A 23524-nucleotide genomic window follows, 5' to 3' on the forward strand; every position below is an offset into this window, starting at 1 on the left:
ATTCAAGCCTTCCCTCCAAAAAGTGAATTGCTAAGGGCGCAATTTTTTGCACACAGCAGGTTGGAGAGGCAAGAGGGCCTTTCAGGTGTGACCCAGATTATCCTGCCCACCCTGTAAGCAGCTGCCTGGGGGCCATGAAGAGCCCTGATTCTCACTGTGGGTAAGGAGATGAAATGAGCATATTTTAAAAGACACATTCAACTTTATACTGGACTTTCATGTTCATAAAATGGAAACTAAAAACCTATTGCTTTCACAATACAAACGTCAAAAAGCAAGCCTGACAACATCTTGTCGGTAGGGCTATCAGAAACAAACAGGGATTCCCAACTAAGGACAACCCCCCCAGAGGGTCTTTCAGAATCAAAGATGGTGTTTTTCAAAAGGTTAAATAAGATGGAGACAGTGACTGAAGGAAATACCACCCTTGCTTCACTCAGACTGGAATTTGATTCTGTTAAAAGTGTGCTTCCCCACTCCCAATGCCCCTCGAGGGGCCACACACACCTTGAAAGGCCTGAGGAGTCCCTGCCATCCATCCAGAGCCAAATTCCTGGCAAAGAGCAGCCCAGAGAGATTTCACAGACATCCCCGAACCTCTCAAGAAGAGTCTGTGGCAGCAGAGGGATTTTCCCCAGGAGAGACAGCGCCTGTTTGTTTTCGAGGCAGGAAGGAGCCGAGAACATCTGCTCTGAGAAGCCACTTGAAAGATAATCAGGCAATGATGTTGGCAAAACAGCTGTGTGGCAGGCGGAGAAGGGGGCGGCCGGGAGCTGGGAGGGTAGGAGGGTGGGAGGAGGGAAGCTCAACTCTGAGCTATGAGCAGCGCCCAACAACACTGCCATGGCCTGAAAAGCCCCTGGAGCCCTGGCCCACACCCAGGGAGAGCAGCTCCCACGGGGATCTCGTCCTCATGGAGAAATGCTGGGTCTAGTCTATTGCCTGCAGGCTGCAACTCAACTCCCAAGATGGGACTGACAATGTTGAATTTTATCTGAGCTCTGTGATTCTGGAAAATAATGATGGTTAAAGAAATCCTTCCACACCTTTGTGTTCCAGGGAAAGGCTTACTGCAATGAAGCATCCTTTCTTTATGACTTGAATAGGACTCTCAGGTGACCCCTTGCTTACCGGTGACAAGACCAGACTCAGACCCGTTAAATTCCCCTCCTTTGCCTCATAAATCGTTAACTATTTTGCTCCCACTGATTAACTGGAACAAAAGGCACGTTAACAAAACCTGGGTTAAGTTTCTCTCCTTCACCTAGGCCCCTGAATTTTTACCTACCCTCAGCATGAGCCAGCAGGCCACCCATCCTAATGCCCTTCCAGAGACAGGCTAGCCTCAGGGTAAAACATTGTCCCATCTACTGTCCCAGGGTCACCCCCTTTCACCTCCCTTCCCCATGCCTGTTCTTTCTAGCCTGGTTTACTCCCTTTTTACACAAGAAAAGCTTCTTTCTATCTTACCTCTGTGATGCCTGCAGATCTTACAGTCAGAACACTTTTTCTATTGCAACAGTTCCTTCCTAAATCTCTCCCTAACAAAGTCTGTTTATTTATTGGTTAGACATGAAGATTCTCTGAAGTCACCTCTTGTAGGACAGCTTGCTCCCAGAGCCTGAGATTCCACCACAAGAGCCACTCTTTGGGATTAAGAGCAGAGAGGAAATCTCAGCAGACTCAGGAATCTGCCTGCTCCTCACCTACAGTACAAAAGAGCAAAGGCTGAATGAACAAGCTGAACTGGGGAGGAGCTCTGCCGAGTGCGGTCGGACAATCTCCAGGACCAGGCAAGCCTGGGGTCCCTCATTTTCCTGCTTCAGCCTCAGAGCAGGGCAGTGGGGATTCTTGGTTGCAGGGTGTCCCTGTGAGCCCTCCAACAGCAAAGATAAACCCCAGCAGGGAGCCAGGGGTCAAGATCCAAGACAGGAAAGCAGCCCACAGCACTGGAAAACTTCTCTTCAATCACAGCTTTGAGAACAGGTACTTTCAGAGTAAACCAAAACAACGAACACATGAAAGCCTCCTTGCCAAATATCCCCAAGCCGGGGTTCCACTGTCTGTTCTAACCAGCGTGATCTCAGAGGCAGGCCGTAGTGGTGGGAGGACACTGCTCTGCACAGCAGGCGTGGGTCCCAGGGCACTGCCGGCGCCGGTAGCAACACAGTTGGGTCTGAAATGATGACAAGAAATACACTCAGAGGATGGTGCCATGGAGACAGATTGGTCTTATTTGTCATTTCCAAGTCAGCTCACCACCATCATTCTCACACACAGCACTGATTACATTGATTAAATCTGTATGCTTCTAAGTTTGGCTCCCCCCAGAAGTAGACCCTGAGACAAGGATTTGAGGGAAAGTAGTTCGTTTGAGAGGTAACTGCAGGACGCGCCAGTCGGGGAGTGTGGACGTGAGAAACGGAAGAGAAGGAAGGCAATTCAGTGCATGCTAAAGAGCAGATGAGGCCGGGCTCGGTGGCGCACGCCTGTAATCCCAGCACTTTGGGAGGCCGAGGCGGGTGGATCACTTGAAGTCAGGAGTTCAAGACCAGTCTGGCCAACATGGCAAAACCCCATCTCTACCAAAAATACAAAAATTAGCCTCTGTCTCTAAATAAATAAATAAAAGAGCAAATGACTCCTGTGGGCAAAAGGGGTCCACTTGGGAAGGAGCCAGACATTTCCTGCGGGTCCAAATTCATCCCCATGCCCAGGTCCTCATCCAGTCTCTCTTCATGGCTGTGTCCCACATTGTAGGAAAGGAAAAGGTCAATTAATGCTCTGGTTTTCAACCTGCATTCTCTGTGGAACCCCAGGACCTCTGAGAAGTACTTCAGAGGGCTACTGGGGGTAGAAGACTAGTGGTCAGGGCTTCAGTCCACACTACCACTTCAACTGGAACAACATTTTTCTGCCTAAAATTTTGGGCTTCCACTTACAAGATTTGTTGAACTGCTCGGCAAATTAAAAGTAAAGGCCAGATCTACTTCTGCTTCCAGCAAGATGGAGTAGATGTTCTTTTCTCTATTCCTCCTGCTGTGTAAAACTAGAAGCCCTCGATATTATATACAAAATAAATATAAGAAGATTCTTGCAAGGTGGATAGAAAGCAGGTAGGCTAGGGACCTTAATTCTCAAAGAACTGCATAATGATGAGTTCCTTGGATTTTCTTTGTGCATGACACATCCTAGACTTAGAGCTAAAGAAGCCAACACCCTAGAAACTCCAACTGGTGCAGATAAGAAAAGTTCCAAATAAAGCCTACTCTCTCTAGCCAAAGGACAAGTAAAGGGGCAGCCTAGTGAGACAGAAAACATTCATGTGATAACTGCTTCACTCTAGAAAAACATCATGGCCCCAACGTCTCCCATGCCAGCAAAGGTCAAGTGGGGAGCCTAACTTCTATCCCACTTGGCAGTAAGGAGGCATTCCATCCCACTGAGGTGGTGTTAGGGGAGGCCTAGTGGAGAGTCAAGATTTTTATCATGGCTCAGTACCAGTAACAAGGTCACCCATACCTCATTATCAGTGGAGACTGCTGGAGCTCCCATCCCTAGCCAGCATAATGACGAATCCCTTTTTACATGTCAATGAGGACTGTGTGGAGAACCTGGACTCCTACCTCCACCTTGCAGAGACAAAGCAGTAGTCTCTCCGCTGTTCAATCCCCACCCAGCTAAAGCAATGTAAAAAAAAAAAAAAAAAAAAACCAGCTAAACCAGATGGTTTAAGATAAGACTCAGAGTCTCATGATGTAATGAAAAATATCCAGATGTAAATTTAAAAATCACTCATCATATCAAGAAGGAAGATCTCAAACTGAATGAAAAAACACAATAGATTTCAACACTGAAATAACAGAGATTGAAAGTTATCTCACAAAGAATTTAAAGCAGTCATCGTAAAAAATGCTTCAATAACAATTATGAACATGCTTGAAACAAATGACAAAACAGAAAGCCTTAGTCAAGAAATAAAAGACATAAACATGAAACAAATAGAAATGTTAGAATTAAAAAGTACAATAACCAAAATTAAAAACTCAGTGATTGGGCTCAACAGCAGAATGGAGGGAAGAAAGGAAGGAATCTGTGAACTGGAAGATAGAATGATAGAAATCACCCAATCAGAAAATCGAAGAGAAAATACACACACACACATTTTCAGAGACCTGTGAGACTATAGCAAAATATACTTGAATTCCTGTCATCAGAGTCCCAGAAGGAGAAGTGAGAGCAGGACTGACAAAGAATTAGAAGAAATAATGGCTGAAAATGTCCTAAATTTTAGAGAACCTCAAACAGGATAAAGCCAATGAAATCTATGACAAGACTTCTGGAAACTAAAGACAAGGAAAAAATCTTGAAAGTAGTCAGAGAAAAATTACACCTTACTTATAGAAGAAAAACTAAATGACAGTGAATTTCTCATCAGAAACCATAAAAGCCAGAAGAAACAGCACAATATTTTTCAAGTGCTCGGGGAAAAGAAGTGTCAATCCAGAATCCTACACTCAGCAAAACTGTCCTTCGAAAATGAAGGATATTCACAGAAATCAAGATGTTCACAGATAAAGAAAACTGAGAAAATTTGTTTACAACATACCTACCCTAAAAGAATAACTAAAGAAATTTCTCTGAACAGAAAGGAAACTACTGAAGAAGAAAGCTTGGAATATCAGGATGAAATAAAGAACACAGTAAGCACAAATATGAGTGAAAACAGTAGACTTTCCTTTTGTTATTTAGTTTTATAATTTATGTTTGATGGTTGAAGCAACAGGTATAACACTGTCCAATGTGGTTTTGAATGGATAAGAGATATAAAGGGATATGAAGTTTTCCACACCTCATCTGGATGGTAAGCTGATCATACCAGTAGACTGTAAAAAGTTATGAATATATAATATAATACCTAGAATAACCACTAATATCCTATACAAATAGATATGCTTAAGAACACTGTAGAAAAATCAAAATAAAATCCTCAAAAATGTTCAAGTAACTCATAGGAAGGCAAAACAACAAACAGAAGCAGAAAACAAACAAGAAACAAAAAATAAAATATCAACTTAAACTCTGACATATCAGTAGTCAAATTAAATGTAAACAGTTTAAATATACCAATTAGAAGACAGAGACTGGCAGAATAGATTACAAAGTATGACCCAACTAAATACTGCTACAACACACTCACTTCAAATATAATGACTGATATAGTTCAGATATGTGTCCCCACCCAAATTTCATGTTCAATTGTAATCCCCATTGTTGGAGGTGGGGCCTGGTGGGAAGTGATTGGATCATGGGGGTGGATTCTTCATGAATGGTTTAGCACCATCCCTTTGGTGCTGTTCTTATGACAGAGCTCTCACAAGATCTGGTTGTTTAAAAGTGTGCAGCACCTCCCTTGCCCCAGCTTGGTCTTGCTCTTGCCATGTAAGACGCCTGCTCCCACTTTGCCTTCCACCATGAGTAAAAGCTCCCTGAGGCCTCCCCAGAAGCAGATGATGCCATGCTTCCTGTAGAGCCTGTGGAACCGTGAGCCAATTAAACTTCTTTTCTTTATAAATTACCCAGTCTCAGGTATTTCTTTATAGCGGTAGGAGAACAAGCTAATACAATGACAAAAGCAAGCTGACAGTTTTTTAACAAATGAAATATATATATATACATATATATATTCAAAAGCAAGCAAGAGTGGCTATATCAATAATCAGATAAAGTAGACTTTGGAGTAAATAAAACCCACCAGAGACAGAGACAGACATTATCTGTCTCTGTTGGCTGGGCACAATGGCTCACGTAATCCCAATACTTTGGAAAGCGGATCACCTGAGGTCAGGAGTTCGAGACCAGACTGGCCAACATGACAAAACTCTGTCTCTACTAAAAATACAAAACTTAGCCAGGCGTGGGTGGCACGTACCTGTAATCCTAGATACTTGGGAGGCTGAGGCAGGAGAATTGCTTGAACCCAAGAGGCAGAGGTTGCAGTGAGCCGAGATTGCACCACTGTACTCCAGCCTGGGCTACAGAGCAAGACTCCACCTCAAAAAATAAAAAGAATAGTGGACATGGCTAGCATTCAAAACATCTAAAAAATTAGGTTTGCACATAGAACTGTTGTGTCAAAGCATTAATTGCAGCCGGGCATGGTGGCTCAGGCCTGTAATCCCAGCACTTTGGGAGGCCAAGGTGGGTGGATCACGAGGTCAGGAGTTCAAAACCAGCCTGCCCAACATGGTAAAACCCCATCTCTACTAAAAATACAAAAATTAGCCGAGCATGGTGGTGGGTGCCTGTAATCCCAGCTACTCAGGAGGCTGAGGCAGGAGAATCGCTTGAACTGGGAGGCAGAGGTTGCAGTGAGCCGAGATTATGCCATTGCACTCCAGCCTGAGTGGCAGAGTGAAATTTCTTCTCAAAAAAAAGAGTCAATCTACCAAGACCTAACAATACTAAATGTGAATTCACCAAATAAAAATATATAAAATATGTGAAACAGAAATTATCAATAAAATCTGAGACTTAACTATCCCTCTGTCAACAATTTATAGAATGGCCAGACAGAAAACCAGCAAGGATATAGAAGAAGTCATCACCATTAGCAATGGATTCTCATCAACATTTATAGAACACCTCACCCAATAATAGCAGAATACACATTGTTTTCAAGTGCCCACAGAATATAAATCAAGATAGACTGTATCCTAGGCCATAAAACAACTCTCAAATGTATCACAATAGAATTCACACCAAGTATTTTCACCAACCAAAATGGAATCAAACTATAAATCACTGACAGAAAGATAACAGAAAAATTTCCAAACACTTGGAAACTAAAAAACATGTTTTCAAATAATCCACAGATCAAAGAGAAGCTTTAAAAATATATAGGACTGGGCCGGGCGCGGTGGCTCAAGTCTGTAATCCCAGCACTTTGGGAGGCCGAGATGGGCAGATCACGAGGTCAGGAGATTGAGACTATCCTAGCTAACACGGTGAAACCCCGTCTCTACTAAAAAATACAAAAAACTCGTTGGGCGAGGTGGCGGGCGCCTGTAGTCCCACCTACACGGGAGGCTGAGGCAGGAGAAGGGCATAAACCTGGGAGGCGGGGCTTGCAGTGAGCTAAGATCCGGCCACTGCACTCCAGCCTGGGAGAAAGAGCGAGACTCCGTCTCAAAAAAAAAAAATACATAGAGCTGAATTAAAATGAAAATAGAACATATAAAAATCTGTGGGACACAGCTAAAATGATGGGGAGAAAATTTATAACACTGAGTACATACATTAGAAAAAAAGGAAAAGTCTGAAGTCAATAATCTAAGCTCCCACCTAAGAGTCTCAAAAAGGATGAGTAACATAAAATCAAAGCAAGTAGAAGAAAGATAATAATAAAAATAAGAGCAAAACTGATGACATTGAAAACAAGAAAACAATCGTGAAATCCACAAAATAAACATTTGGTTCTTTAAAAAATCAACACAATCGGCTAATTTCTAGAAAAAAAATTCACAAATAAAAAAAAGAGAGAAGACACAAATTATCAATATCAGAAATAAAGCAGGTGATATAATTACAGACCCTGCAGACAGCCAGAAACCTAATAAGAGAATACTACAACAAATCTACACACATAAATTTGACAACTTAGATGAAATGAACCAAATCCTTAAAAAACACAAACTGCCACAATTCACCTAATGCAAAATAGATTATTAAAATAGTCCTACAACTATAACTACAACCTGTAATTATTCAAGGAAAGTGAATGACTTTTCTTTAATTCACAAAAGCAACTCTCCAGGCCCAAATGGTTTCACAGGTGAATTCTACCAGATATTTAAAGAAGAATTGACACCAATTCTACATAATCTATTCCAAAAAATAGAAGAGAAAAGAACACTCCCAATTCTTTTATGAAGCTAGTATTACCCTCATACCAAAACCAGACAAAGATGCAGTTCATTATCTCTCATGAATATAGATGCAAAAATCCTTAACAAAATATTAGCAAACAGAATTCAGCAATATATAAAACAAATAATATACCATGACCAAATGGGATTTATTCAGAGATGTCCACTGGTTCAATATTTTGAATATAGATGCAAAAATCCTTAACAAAATATTAGCAAACAGAATTCAGCAATATATAAAACAAATAATATACCATGACCAAATGGGATTTATTCCAGAGATGTCCACTGGTTCAATATTTTGAATATAGATGCAAAAATCCTTAACAAAATATTAGCAAACAGAATTCAGCAATATATAAAACAAATAATATACCATGACCAAATGGGATTTATTCCAGAGATGTCCACTGGTTCAATATTTGAAACTTAATGTAATCAACCATATTAACAGGGGAAATAAGAAAAATCACATGATCATATCAATTGATGCAAAAAAAAGCATTTGTTCACATTCAGCAACAATTCACAATAAATATTCTCAGAAAGAGAATAGGAATAGAGGACTAACTTTCTCAACTTGATAAAAAGCATCTACCAAATACCTTCAGGTAACATTATACTTAACAGTGAACAACTGAAAGCTTTCCTTCTAAGACTAAAAACAGGCAAAGATGTCCATTCTCACCACTCTTATTCAACACAGTGCTAGAAGTGTTAGCCAATGTAATAAGACAAGAAAGAGAACTAAAAGGCATACAAATCAGAAAAGAAAAACTGTCTCTATTGCAGATATAGCATGACTGTCTACAAAGAAAATTTCAAGGATGCTACAAAAATACAAACTACAAGCAAACAACCTCCTAGAACTAACCAGTGATGTTCTATCACAAGGTAAAAGACAAATACATAAAAGTCAGTTGTATTTCTATATACTAGCAATGAACACATGGAAGCCAACATAAAAAAATACAATATCATTTATAATTGTCTAAAAAAAGAAATACCTTGGACATAAATCCAATAACATATACATATAGGAGTTGTATGCTGAAGACTATACAAGACCTAATGAAAGAAATCAAAGATCTAAATAAATGGAGAGACATACTGGGTTTTTGGATAGGAAAACTCAACATAGTAAAATTGTCGTTTTTTCCAAAATGATACACAGGTTTAGCACAATTGTTATCAAAATCCCAGCAAGATTTTTTGTATAAATGAACAAGAGTATTCTAAAATGTATATGGAAAGGCAAAGAACTAAAATAGCTAAAAACAATTTCAAAAAGGAAGTATAAAGTGCGAGAAATCAGTCTACCAGATTTCAAGATTCATATAGCCACTCTAATAAGGACTGTGTAGTAATCGCAGGGTAATCGACACATACATCAATAGAACAGAAGAGAGAAACCAGGAATAGATCCACACGAATATGCCCGATCAATTTTTGTACCAGAACAATTCAATGGAGTATGGACAGTTTTTTCAACAAATGGTGCCGGAGCAGTTGTACAGCATTCAGAGCCAAAAAAAAAACAAACAAACAAAACAAACAAAAAAAAACCTTGACTTAAGTCTCATGCTTGATAATTATGTAAAAATGAATTCAAAATGGAAAATGCAAAACTCTAAAGCTTTTAGAAAAAAATAAAATGAAATGTTTGGGATCTAAGACTAGGCAAACAGTTAGACTCAACACCCAAAGCGTAATCCATAAAAAGAAAATGATAAATTGAACTTCATCAAAATTAAATTTGTTTTCTTTTCCAAGGAAAAAAAAAAATCTTCCCTGTTAGAAGAATGAAAAGATAAGTTACCAAATGGGAGAAAATATTTGCTAACCACATATTCAACAAAGGATTAGTATCTAAAACATGTAAAGAACTCTCACAAGTCAGCAATAAAAGACAAATAATGCAATTTAAAAATGAACAAAATGAATGAAGAAGCATTTCGCCAAGGAGCATATATAGATCACAAGTAAGCACATGAAAAGATGTTCAACACCATTAGCCATCAGGGTAATGAAAATTAAAATCATAATGAAATATCACTACACACCTATCAGAATGGCTAAAATAAAGAGTAGTGATAACAAATGCTGGTGAGGCTGCAGAGGAGCTGAATAATTCATACATTGCTGGTGGGAGTGTAAAATGGTAGAGCCACTATGGAAAACAATTTGGCAGTTTCTTTAAAAACGAAATATACATCTATCACATGCTCCAGCAATTGCACTCCTGGGCATTTATCCCAAAGAAATGAAGACATGCTCACGCAAAAGTCTGTGCACAAATGTTTACAGCAGCTCTATTTGTATTCACCAAAACTAGAAACAGCCCAGAGGTCCATCAGTGGTGAAAGGTTAAACAAACAATTGTACATGCACACCATGAAATACTATGTAGCAATAAAAAGGAATGAAGTATTGATACACGCAACAACTTGAATGAATTATGAGAGAATTATGCTGCGTGAAAGAAGACAATCACAGAGGTTCTACACTGTGTGATTCCATTTATATAGCATTCTTGAAATAGCAAAATACTTCAAGTGGAGAACAGATTCATGGTTTCTAGGGGTCAGGGATGGGGTGGAGGGTGAGGGAAACATAGAGGTGTTTACAATAGGGCGAGATAAGTGATCTTCATGGTGATGGACACATTTTGTATCTTGACTGTATTTTTTTTTTGACACGGAGTCTCACTGTGTCACCCAGGCTGGAGTGTGGTGGAGTGATCTCCGTTCACTGCAACCTCTACCTCCTGGTTCAAGCAATTCTCCTGCCTCAGCCTCCCTAGTAGCTGGGACCACAGGTGTGTACCACCATGCTTAGCTAAGTTTTGTATTTTTTAGTGGAGATGGGAGTTTCACCATGTTGGCCAGGCTGGTCTCAAACTCCTGACCCAATTGATCTGCCCATCTTGGCCTCCCAAAGTGCTGGGATTACAGGCATGACCTACCACCACTCCTGGCCTGTATCTTGACTGTATTGATAGCAATATCATAGTTGTTATACTGTAGTTCTGCAAGATGATACCATTGGAGAAAAAATAGGTGAAGGGTACATGGGATCTTTCTGTATTATTTCCTACAATTGCATGTGAATCTACAATTATCTGGAACTAAGAGGCTTAAGGGTATTTTTTTGTTTTTTGGTTTTTTTTCTTTTTAAGTCCAGGTCATAGATCTCATCAATTCTTTCAATTCACGTATGAGGAAACTCAGGCCTGGAGCAATAAAGAGGAGTTTGCTCAGGAGCCTGGCCAGGGCCACTGTGCCTCACCATAAGGCCTCATCTTGGTCCCTCTTTCCTTTCAGGACTCACACTACTGCTAGTTTACATTTGTTTATTCAGAAGGGCTTTATTCTAGCCCTACTGTGAGGGTTACAGAGAAATAGAATACACGATCCCTGCCCTCAGAGAGCTTAGAGTCTCACTGGGGAGATGCAACACGCTGTGGCCAAGTCAGTGAGAGACATAATCAGCATGACAAGAGGAGAGAGGGCTCCGCAGAGGAGAAACTTAAGTGAAGCCTTGAAATGGGGTAGAATGTAGACAGGAAGCAATGGGGAGACAGAGCACCCTAGTAAAGCCTAAGCACTAGTGAGAGGCAGCAGGGGAAGCTGGCTGCAGTAAACGGAATGTCAGTGTAGGGGGAGCAATGAGAGATAGGACGGGAATGGAATTTACAGGCCAGGTTGTCAGGGGCCCTGAATGCCAAGGCAAGGAGTTCAGCCTTACCTTGCAAAGGCCTGAGAGCCCTTTTAGCACCACCAGCAGCAGCAGCCGCCACCCCAGAGCATGTGCCAGGCTCCACATAGAAGCGGTGCCCCGGTTCACACCTCCATTCACGGTCTCATTCTTGAGCCAATTGCCCAGTCCCCACTTTTCTTCTGAAACTGTCTCTTTTGAATCTTCTTGACTACTCGGTTTGCTACCTATTTTCTTGTCAGATCTTCACCTTGATTCCCAGTTGTAGTACTCATGGGCCAGGGGCGAAAGTGATTCACATGTAATGGGAAATAAAATCACTAGTGTATAATCCATCCTTGGCTTCTAAGAGGAAATGGTTCTTGTTTGCTGAGTCAGCTTTCAGACTCTGCTTTTAAAGGGTCTAGATAATGGGTACGGCAAAGAGAAGTTGGTAAGAAGCCCAAAGAGGCTAAGTTGCTCTACAAATGTGATAGATCTAAATGTGGAGACAATAATGAGACAAGATACCCCTGCGAACCAGGGCCCTAGAGACTGGCAGCACCTTTCATTGCAATGGGGAAGCCAGAAGGGAGACCAGGGGTAGAATGAATAACCACAGTTAGGGGTCTCTGAGCTTGTGGTGCTGTTGGGCGATCTGAGCAAAGATGTTCAGAGCTCAGGTGAACATGACGGGTGAGGGGGTGAAGAGGCAGTTTTGAGACTCTTCCCACTCAGGTGACCTCTGCAACAATGGAGGCGGAATGAGAAAGGTCGTGGCTGACCACAAAAACCTCTTTGCTCTCTGTGGAGGGAGAAAGAATTTTCATATCCTGGCCCCATTCCTTTCGGGCAACCCCACCTCCTGTCACAGCCCTTCTAGCTCCCAGGAGAGCCAGGCCTCCACCAAGGCTGAATAAAAGGATCTAAATCTCCAACAACACTTGTGCTTCACTCCGGAGCTGGTGCTTCCCTACTCTCTCCTGCTGCTCTCTGTTTACATAGCACCTTAGCCTTGAATCTTCTGGTTCCTTTCCTCCTTCTCCCTTGAACCTTTTCTTCCTCCTGTTTTTTACTCTTTCTTCTCTGCCATCTTTGTCTTACCCCCACACCTCTTTTCTCTTCCCATTCGTTTTCTCGCCAATCTTTCTTTCTCTCTTCTCTTTCTTTCCCCATCTCTCCCTGTTCTCTTTTCCTTCTTGTCTTTCTGTCTCTCTATTCTCATCTTCTCTTCATCTTTCTGTCTCTGTTCCTGCCTCCTTCTCTTATGCTCTCTCCCGAGGCACACACAAACTCACATGAATTTTTAAGAGGCCAAGAACTCAGGGAGACTCACAGAAAGTGCTCCAGCCGACTAGCATCAGCAGGCCTCCTTGGTCACCATCAGTGGGTGATGTATTACGGAAATACATTAAGGGGCTGTCCCACTGACAGCAAGCTACCGTAATATGTCAAGGTACCAGCCCTGAGATGATGAACATCGCCATAGATCAGGACACCATCACTCTGATTACATTCCAGCGCTGCATGTCACAGTGCTGCGGGGGCGTGATGGAGGGTGGGGATCCGTCACCATGCTGATGGCCCATTCCCAGCACAGTACTCATATTGAGGCTATGATTTAGGGGCAGAGCCCGTACTCCTCCCAAGATGCAAACACAGCAAAAGTGGACTCCTTCCTTTCTACGAATGGCAGAAATTTAAGGAGAGAAACACTTGTAGAGTATAACTTCAAGGTCAAAGGCTTGGAAATCAGAAAGACCTAGGATCAAATCCCAACTCCTCTACTAAAAAGCTGTGTGACCTTGGGGCAAATTTTCCTCCCCTCCTGAGGCCATTGTTTTATATGTAAATGAGGATAATACTACCCTCCTAGGATTAAAGTGAGCTCCAAATAATATAATGCATGTAAAACATGTAGCACAGGCTCCCGGGACCATGACTCTTGATTTGTTCAGCATGCACACAGCGAGAGATGCAAACCCCAGCCTCCACCAGGCTGTCCAAGGAAGACAAAGATGATGCAGGAGGTCTCTCTCCTCCTACATCACCTTTACCTTCACCTCTCTCCTTCCCTCCTTAATGGCTCCAAGGCCAGTGGAGGAGGTCCTGACAACACTATCTCAAGTCAGTCACACAGCCTGTCTTGCAGGCAGCCTGTCCATCAGTCCATCTTTCCATTCATTCTTCATTCAGTCAATGAGTGCTGAGCATTCACCAGAATCCAGACCCAGCTCTAGGCACTGGCGACACAGAAGTGGACAAAACAGATGAAGACCCCTGCTGTCACGTGTAAGCATAATTACTCCATCCTTCCACTGGTCAATCTATCTGTCCATGGGCAGTAGCCCAACCTGAGAACCCTGCGATCCCATCCCTGACCCAGACAAACTATGAGATGGCTGTGACTTTTAACTGTGAGGTTAAAAGAGAATCACATCCTGTTAGCTCTTGAAGGGAGCATAGCCATTTTCTCATCTGATCCCAAGGAGCTGGAGCCCATGGGCAGATGGTGAGTTGCCTAAAGTCAAGCAAGAAGCATGAGGTAGAGTCAAGGCTGGAACTCAACATGGTCCCAGAACTTTAAAGCTTAACTTTAGATCCTAATGAACACCCAGTACAACACTTTCTTTTACAGGTCAAGGAGTCACACAGTTCCTGCCCTTAGGAAAATCCAACTTCCTTGAATAGGGAAGACACAGATGCATGAAAGATTAGACCTACATCCTGTTCATATAAGTGGTCTCATTTCATTCTCACACAGCCTTGAGAGTCAATCATTATGATCCCATTTCACAGGAGAGGGGACTGAGGGTATGAAGGTAAATAACAGATCATATTAACTCTGGCTCTCCTCACTACCTACAGAAGAGTAGAAAATTGAGATTCAGCACACATACATATGCATACAGAGAGAGAGAGAGAGAGAGATTTGATTATGTTTTTTTAAAGTTTAACAATCCATTGCAAGCACATTCCCATGGTATTAAATATTATTTGAATATATGCTTTAAAAATGTTTTCTACAACATAAATACACTCTATTTTATCAATCCTCATTTGTTATATATGTAACGATTATTTCCGATATTTAGGTCTGATAAATAATGCTGTCATGAACATCCTGATCTCATTGCCTCTGTTTTCTTAGTATGGGTTCCTAGAAGTAGGACCATGGAGTCCAAAAATATGAAAACTGTTTAAATTCTTCCAGACAGGTTGTGCCAATTTATGTTTCAATATCATCACCCAGTTGCTAACACATATCATCATCATCTTTATCACCAATCTTAACAATTGGACAAGTGAAAATGGGATTTTATTATTGTTCTATTTTGCATTTCTTTGGCTAATGGTAAAATTAAACATTTTCTCATATGTTAGCCATCTGTATGTCTTATTTTGTGAATGTTCTCTGCCAGTTTTTTTTTGCTGGGATGTTAGTCTTTTTTTTCTTTAGACTTTGTTAGAACTTTTTGTATCTTAAGGCTATTAGCCTTTCACCATACCTGTTGCAAACATTTTTCCCAATTTGTCATTTACCTTTTTATTTTTGTAGTTTCTTTTTTAAAAATATACATTTAGAGCTTTGTGAAGGTAATTCTACTAACAATTTCCTTTGTGATTTCTCCAACTGCTCTTAAGTTAGATAGGTATTACCCTCTTTAAGATCATTTAAATATTCACTTAAATTTTCATATTTTGCTATGTGGTTTTTTAATACTTAATGCTATAATTTGCTTGGAATTTGCTTGAGAAAAAGGTTAAGATCTAAAAAGATTGGCTTCCAAGAGTCAATTTTCTCAACAGCATCTGTTAATCCAACACTTTCCCATGGATTTGCAATGCTTCTTTTTATTTCATTTTGCTTTCATATCCATAGTAAGAGGTCAGTTATGTGCCACTGATGCTGACTTGTTCTTGAGCTGGTACCTTGCTGGATGGTTGCTGTACCTTTAAAATATATTCTAATCTATGTTAAAGGAAATCCTGTCTTTTGTGTTCTTTCAAAAATGTCTGAGCTATTTTTAACTTGTCATTCTTCCAGATTAATTGTAAAGTTGTTCTGATGAATTATGAAAAGTTTCCATTGAGGTTTTGCTAGACTTACGTATTAATTCAGGAAAAACTACCATCTTTTGTTGTTCCTTTTCCCCGACCAAGAACCTGTCATATTTCTCCACTTATACAGGTCTTCTCTTACACAAAACTCATAAAGTTTTGTCACTTTCTTTATGAAAGCTTTACACATTTCTCACTGAGAATCATTCAGGGGTAGATTATGTTTTTGTTTGCTTTTCTCTTCACACTAGTTATTGTGGGTCCATAAGAAAGTGATTGATTTTTGTGTATTTATCTTGTGTATCAGAGAGGAGAATATATTCACTAGCAATGTTCCAAGTGATAATTCACAAAAAAATTGGTCAAAGAGAGGCTGGGTGCAATGTCTCACACATGTAATTCCAGCACTTTGGGAAGCTGAGGCTGGCGGATCACCTGAGGTCAGGAGTTTGAGACCAGCCTGGCCAACATGCTGAAATCCCATATCTACAAAAAAACAAAAATTAACCAGGTGTGGTGGAGGGCACCTGTAATCCCAGCTACTTGGGAGGCTGAGGCAGCAGAATCGCTTGAACCCGGGAGGTGAAGGTTGCAGTGAGCCAAAATCGTTTCACTGCACTCCAGCCTGGGTGACAAGAGTGAAAATCTGTCTCCAAAACAAAAAACAAAAAATTGGTCAAAGAGAGACAGAAAGAGAACGAAAAGCTATAGTCCCCAAGGGTTCAGTCCTTTCCTCAGTGTGGGTGGGGAGACAACCAAAAGGTCACAAGGATGTCTGATGGGATTCAGGGCAGTGGGGTCCACCAGTGAAGGAGAAAATATAGGTGGGAGGGGAGATGGCGGCAATGGAAGAACCACCTGAACAAAGAAGTGACCGCATATTAGCCTCTGCCCTGAGTGTGTAGTTTTGGAGAGAGAAAAGAACATCTAGAGAGAATTTCTGGAAATCTTTCTATGTCGTGGGATACGTAAAACCTCCGGACATGACAAGCCTTTTTAAGAAAGCCTGCCCTAAAAGTTCACGTGAACCTTCACCTGTTGGTGACTCCAAAGTCAACAGGGACTCCAAAGGCTTCTGGAGTCCAACTTAGGTTTCTTTTTAGTACAACTCTGTGCTGAGACTAAACCATATGGGACCCTGAGATTTTTAGGGTTACCATTTATTTGGTCACGATACCAAGCTAAGGGTTTTTCTAGTGATTCATCTTGTTTTCTGCATATGTGATTATATAACCTAAAACCAATAATAGTTCTCTCTTATTTTCAGTAGTTAAGGTCCTTTTTTCCCCTGACTTGATGAAATTTTGCATTGACTAGAATTTTCAGGAAAATGTTTAAAAAGAGATTGTTGGTAGAAGATATCTTTGTCATTCCTATTTTAAAATAGGTTTTCTTTATCAGGTTAGACAAATACCTTCTATCTCAAGTTTTTTGAGAGAGGTGTGTGTGTGTGTGTGTGTGTGACGTTGTTTTCTTAAGAATGGTCATGTCAGTGGGAAGACAGAGAGAGGCACTTCTATGACAACTGCTGCCATCACCACCTATGACACTGCTTGTTAGGGAGAGAGCCTGTGAGAGGTTCTGATCCATGTGGAGATGGTGCACATGGCAATGCACAGCCACCGGAAGCCGAGGAGAGAGGAGACCCCAGGCAGCCGCTCCCTTTCCTCTCTGCAGATGCGGAAACAGCCATCTGGAAAGGCAGTTTATTGTGTAATTAACCCTGTAAAGTTGGTCCTCCAGGGCATTCGGGTTCTGAGGAATCCAGGTATTTATCCCAAGTATTTTTGGCAAAAAAAATTAGCCAAGGCTCTAGAGAGAATTGAGACACTGCCATTGGCCTTTCTTATTCTTTATATTCCTCTGTTTTCTCTTCTTCTAGTCCCCTGTTTTCTCTTCCCTCTCTTCCTTTTCCTCTTTCCTCTTTCTTTTTCTTCCCCTTTTCTCTCCCCTCCAGCCTCCCTTTAACTCCATCTCTTCTCTAACCATTTGCTTTTCTTTCTTCTGTTTTAACTTTTATCTTTCTTAACCATTCCTTACCATTCTCTACCACCTTTGTCCTCCTTTCTCTCCCCTCTCTCCTTCTCTTCTACCTTTTCCTTCCTTCTCTTTTTCCACTCACAGTTCATTGTTTGCACCCTCTCAGTTCCCTATAAGAAAAATCAATTAAAAAGGAGGGAAAGAAAAAAATTATTTGCTTGTGCTTATATGGCCAAAAGCTGAAAGAGGCAAACGCCGTCTTATCACCCACACAACGAGCAAAGCCTGTGTTTCTTGTTAAAGTTAGCGGGAAATTTGCTGAGAGTGGCTGCCCCCTCACACATCAGATGCAACTGACACAAAGCCAGATAGTCATAGGCAAAAGGACCAGAGGCAGGTGCTTCCACAGCCTCCTGCACATAAACCTTTCCCTCCCGAGCCCACAACCCTCCTCTTTGCCTTGCTCCCATGCTTACCTCCCCCTAACACACACACACACGTACACATACATGCATGCACACACACACAGGCATGCACACACAGGCATGCACACACACATACATGCACACACATGCACATGCATATATGCACACACATGCACGCACACACATGCACACACACGTGCATGCATGCACACACAGACCTGGCCTGGCTGCCTATCCAGAGCTGCTGAACATGCACGGGCCTTCACTCCTGCCCCTCCTGCCATACTAGGCCTCTGCTCCTCTCCTCTTTATGTTCACAAATCCCCCACAACCTCCCAAGCTGAGTTCAACTTGCACCTCTTCCAGGAACCCTTCCCTGGCCACCTCCACTATCAGTACCCTCCTTTCTCTAAGCTCCTAAAGAGCAATAGGATTCCAGCACTGCGGGGCACCTAAAACTCACCTAGCCCAGCATTTTCCCAACCAGAACATATCTGGGACTTTGGAAAGCCATATAATAAGCAGTATCTATTAACATTCAATGGTAAGAACAAATAAAACTGGATCCTCTGTGACTGAGAAACCATGTAGGACACCACTTTCCATTGTTCCTCAACGAGAGTGTGACAAGCTTCTCAAAGTCAGGAATCTTGACTCAGCATTCCTTGTGTTCCTTGATGCCCACCATCAGCTGAGCACATAGTAAGCATTCCACAAGGGCTTGAATGAATGAATAAATGAGAGTGTATAAACAAGTAATTCAGAGAGTGAGTGAATACATGAATGACCGCAGGAACAAATCCTTAAGCTGTCATTTTAATAATTGAGACTGGGTAAGAAATGCCAAGGAAACCTTTTTAGTAATGCTTCCCTTCTTAATGACGGAGAAATAAAAAATGAAGCCAAGGACACAGAATGAGTTGGGAGGTGCCACAGTGGAGAGCAAAGAGCGGTGGCCTTAGAGCCCAAAGACCTGGTTCCATCCCACATGTGCATCTCACATGGCATCACAATGTCCCCTGCTGTGCCTCCCTCTCAGGATTTGTGTGAGGCCAAATGAGATCGTGGTTAAGAGAGCATTGGGCATACTCTGAAGTGCTGCACGTACACATTGCTGTATTTAATCTTTGAATGAGGTCAAAGGAAGTCAATAGCGGGCCAGGCTTGCATCTGCGCATATGTAGGGACCAGGGCCGTCTTGGCTGGCACAGCAGCCCTCTCTTAACACTGGGGCCACCACGCAAGACTTGGCTGCTTCGAATCTCGGACGCTCAGGACAAAGAGACACGTAAGAGCCCCAGAGTGCATAAGCTGATGAGGGAGCGGACCCTCAGACGGGATGCAGGCGGGACAGGCTGTTTACCCTCAGGGTACCACCCACAGTGGAAATGCCCAGTGCCCACCTGGGCCCAGCCCTCTGCTCTCTCCCACACCCTCTTTGGACGCGTGGAACTTTCAGCACCTGAATTTTGCTGAAGCATACACTTACACACTCTTCTGAAAGAGCAATGGGCAGAGGAAATGGAAAATCTGGGGCCTGATTCACACTTACCAATACTCAGAAAGTCCCCAAAACAGCCTCCACAATGGGGACCCGCCCGCCTGCCCAGCTGTCCCCAGTGCCTCGTGATGGATGTTCCCACTTGCTCATAAGTGTCGCCACGTGGAAGGTGCAGCCGTGTGGAACCCTGCAGGGACAGCCCGCTTTGCCTCAGCCATGAGGCTCCTAGGTCAGTAGAGCTGTGGACCCCAAATGTCAGCTAGACCAGAGGTTTTGAAGTACTTTGTAAGCGATAGAAATCTTAGTTTGATTAGAAGCCCTTATGAACCCCAGTCATTAGAACAGATGTAAGGAGAGCTGCCTCTGATTATAGTAGGGGCTGAATCCCTACTCCACCAGTCCCACACATATGCTTGGATCATGTGCATCACGCCTTGAAGGCTTCTGAAACAGTTCTACAAATTGCCAGGACAGTGTCAAAAACAGGCCTCTTTTTAACAGTGGGTAAACTGAGCCCCAAAGAGAAGACAGTTCATGGCCAAGATCAAGCTGCATGTTGATGGTAAAAGTAGAGCTGGAATCCCGGCTGGCTGTTGCCCCAAGATCTGTGCAGAGGTAGGACTGTGCTTATGAGAATTAACTTCTGAGTCAGGGTGAGGTGATGAAGAAATGCCAACAGATGTTATTGGATAGCCTAAGTGGACAATATGGTCTTGCCCCAAAGCCTTGCTACATTTGTAAGAAGGTCTTGGTAGCCTGAGTTCCTCCTGGAATCAATTAATCAAGAGGAGCCCTAGCATGAGAGCCAGAGGCCCATGTTCTAGCTTTCACTCTGCCTCCCACCTGCCGGAGACTGGGCCAGTGACTGTTTCACTGGAGTTTGACTCATGATCTCCGGGATCCCTTCCAACTTCAACACTCAACATCCAGGTAATGAGGTGAAGCGTTCTCACCTATGGATAGTACAAGGATTCCTCTAGGGAGGAAATGGCCTCTATCTGGAGAGAGATCTTCAAGAGGAGATGGGGAGGTGTGGAGGTATGTGATGCGTGCTGCAGCCAAGGCCGTGGGGCAAAGGCCAACCTCCTCTGTAGGAAACAAGGAAAGAAACGGGGAAACGGGAGAGAGAATCAGAGAAGGCAGGGACTGGGGAGTAGCAAGATGGTGCAAAGCTATAGCTGCCTGGAGCAAAAGGCCATAGAGAAGAACCCAGCAGTGGAGTGGCCAGAAGGGCATTTTAAGAATGGGAACACCTCATGTTCAACTTGAAGTTGTTTGCATTGCAGTGATGTAAATCCTTCCTTCATCCCCACCCCCGCCCCACCCCGTATCTTCAAATAAATCTGCCTCACCCACGAATGCTTTGCGCCAGCAGATTGTTATATGGAAAATGAGAAGCGGCTGAGCTTCCCATCTGGGTCCGTGAGGTGTGGGATGAAGATAGTAAGTGTGAAAGCAAGAGTCTGAGGCAGCCAGAACCAATTGAATGTGTAGCTTCTGGAGAGGCTCAGAAGTCTTGGGGTCCTTGGATCTCCATGGAGGAAGAATTTGGGGATCTGAGCCAATCTTACCTGGATCTCAAGGGACAGGGAAGACCCCCTGTGACTTATAAGATGAAATATTTATGTTGTCCAACTATGAACTGTGGTATGAGAAAACTCAGAGAAACAGGAGGCAGCGGTCGTGAAATTTTAGTGCATCTAAGCAGGACTTTGGAAGCTTGTTAAAGGTCAGAGTTCGTAGGTCCCATGCCATAGATTCTGATGCAATGGGACTTGGACAAACACTGGGATGAGGTGGTGACATGCACCCAGCCTTTGAAGAGCCTGAAATGCCACTGGCTGCTTTAGTAACAGGATTCACCTGCAGGCCTCTGGCCACTGCCCATTCCTGTTGGTCAAGAGCACACAGTCCCAGCACGGAGCAACCAATTCTTGCTGTGAGCCGCCATCTTTGCCTTAGGATCTGAGTTTCTGACAACCATGGTCATTGGCTCAGCAGTCCTTTTCTGCTAGTGCTAGCCCTTAGGGAACACTGCACCTTCTGGGTGGAAAATATCTCTGACTTGAGCTCTAAAGCCTGTGGTATGTGCCTCAGAGCGCGTTCCCTGCCCCGCAACCCAGCACATCTCCAGGACCTGACTTCTTTCCTCCCTGGACCCATGATTTTACCCGTCTGTCTCCACCCCAGGTGGCCCCCTGTACATGACCTGGGCCAGCGTGCCGTGTATCCTCTCATGTAGGACTTCCCTTGGACTTAGTTTAGATGGGAGAAAATAAGGCAAATAGTGTTAGAAGACAGAGAGAAAGATTTCCCCAAGATAGCCAACCACAGCCGGGGATACTGAGCCGGATGACGACAAAGAGTCAAGAGGCAGCACTGGGAGTTCAGCCCAATGAGTAGAAGAGAGTGCCATGGGCTGGGGGATTTCTGAGAAGGGCTCAGAAACCTGGAGGGGGTGGGGGTAGAAATCAGAGTTTCATTCATTCATTTATTCATTCATGCTACAGACATGTGCTGAACACTTCTACATAGGGATACGTGCATAAATGAGCCCAACCCTTTTTCTTAAGAAGTGCACCCCTAGGAGGGAGTAGAATTGGCCTTTGAAAGGTGACAAGATTCTGAGCAGTAGAAAGGAGGTGGAAAGGCATTTTAGGTAGAGGGAACAACCTGAGCTAAAGTGCAGAGGCCAAAGGCAGGCTCAAGAGCCGAGGAGTTGACCAACCCGAGTAAAACAGAAATATATGGAAATACATGGTCATTTGACAGATCTTTCCTGTGCTCTGCGCTGGACCTGGGCCAGGTGCTGGGGATATGAAGGTGAATACGGAAATATCTGCCCTCAATCACTGAAGTCTTTATTGTCATTCCAGGAAGACGTGTGCAAGAGCCACGAGCAGGCAACTCCCCTCACAAAGCATTGCAGGCAGTAAGTGTGGGTACAGAGGTGACCCAGCCAGCCTCATTTCCAAGCAGAGGGACAGGAGGCAAGGTCTGAGCTATTAGTAAGACAGCTGGCGGGGTTGGCTCCAGCTGCCTGACATGAGATGAAATTTAGTTTGGGGAGATAACCTTTGGGTGCCGTAATTAAGTCCCTGGGCTCTGCCTGGGAGGCCACAGCCTTAATGAAAACAGCCTGAGAAAAACAAACAGCGCGGTTGGTGCTCTTGAAGACATCTAGTGTAAATGTGCAGACCGACAGCACCTACAAACACACAGGGTGGGGTGCAATCCCAAAACATGCCACTTTCCCTTGCAAAATGACCCTGGTCAGACCAGGCTGTGGGGAAACCTCACCACTGATTTGTGCAATGAAGGCGTCCTGGGTCAGGACAGGGGAATGGTGGAGGGTTTTATTACTTTTTGTTTTTGTTGCTTTTTTTTTCATGCTTTTTTGTTGTTATTGTTCTTGATGAGGTCTGAAAAGTCAAGGCAGCTCTTGGTGGTGATGTTTGGAGCTGTGAAGGTGCCTGAGGTCACTGAAGAACAACTCGTGGTTGAGTGAGGAGCCCTGGAGGAAAGTGCCCCGGCCTGGGAGTCGAGGATGTCTGTCCTAGCTCTACTGAAAGCTCTGTGATCTTGGGTAAACGAATTTCTTCCTCTCTCTGGGCCTGCTTTTCAGTCAGCCTCTGGCCCCTCCACACTAGGCCAGAGCCCATAACTCTAAGAATAAGCAATTATTACTTTAACAACATAGAGGTCAAGGGAGAGGGGCAAGAGCCGAGGCTTTAGATGAAGCAGGAGCTTTCAGAAGCAGATTCTGGCCTTTGGCCAACATAACTGGAGGTTGTTGGAAAATGGGGTGCTGACAAAAGAAAATTCTAGGCCAGGAATGGTGACTCACTCTTGTAATCTCGGCACTGTAGGAGGTTGAGGCAGGAGGATTGGTTGAAGTCAGGAGTTTGAAACCAGCCTGGGCAACACATTGA

The 23524-nt window shown here is 43.2% G+C and overlaps 1 long non-coding RNA gene across 1 annotated transcript in view; it reads right to left on the reverse strand.

The window, feature by feature from the left end:
* Positions 1-20544: 20544 nt before the first annotated feature.
* The window catches only part of LOC117071604, a 34624-nt gene continuing 31644 nt past the window's right edge, over positions 20545-23524 (reverse strand). The window contains exon 4 of the long non-coding RNA XR_004432379.1: positions 20545-20680. This is a non-coding gene — a long non-coding RNA (uncharacterized LOC117071604). The remainder of the gene's footprint in view (positions 20681-23524) is intronic.

Source organism: Trachypithecus francoisi, unplaced genomic scaffold (assembly GCF_009764315.1).
Source record: "Trachypithecus francoisi isolate TF-2019V2 unplaced genomic scaffold, Tfra_2.0 Lachesis_group3, whole genome shotgun sequence".
Taxonomy (NCBI): domain Eukaryota; kingdom Metazoa; phylum Chordata; class Mammalia; order Primates; family Cercopithecidae; genus Trachypithecus; species Trachypithecus francoisi.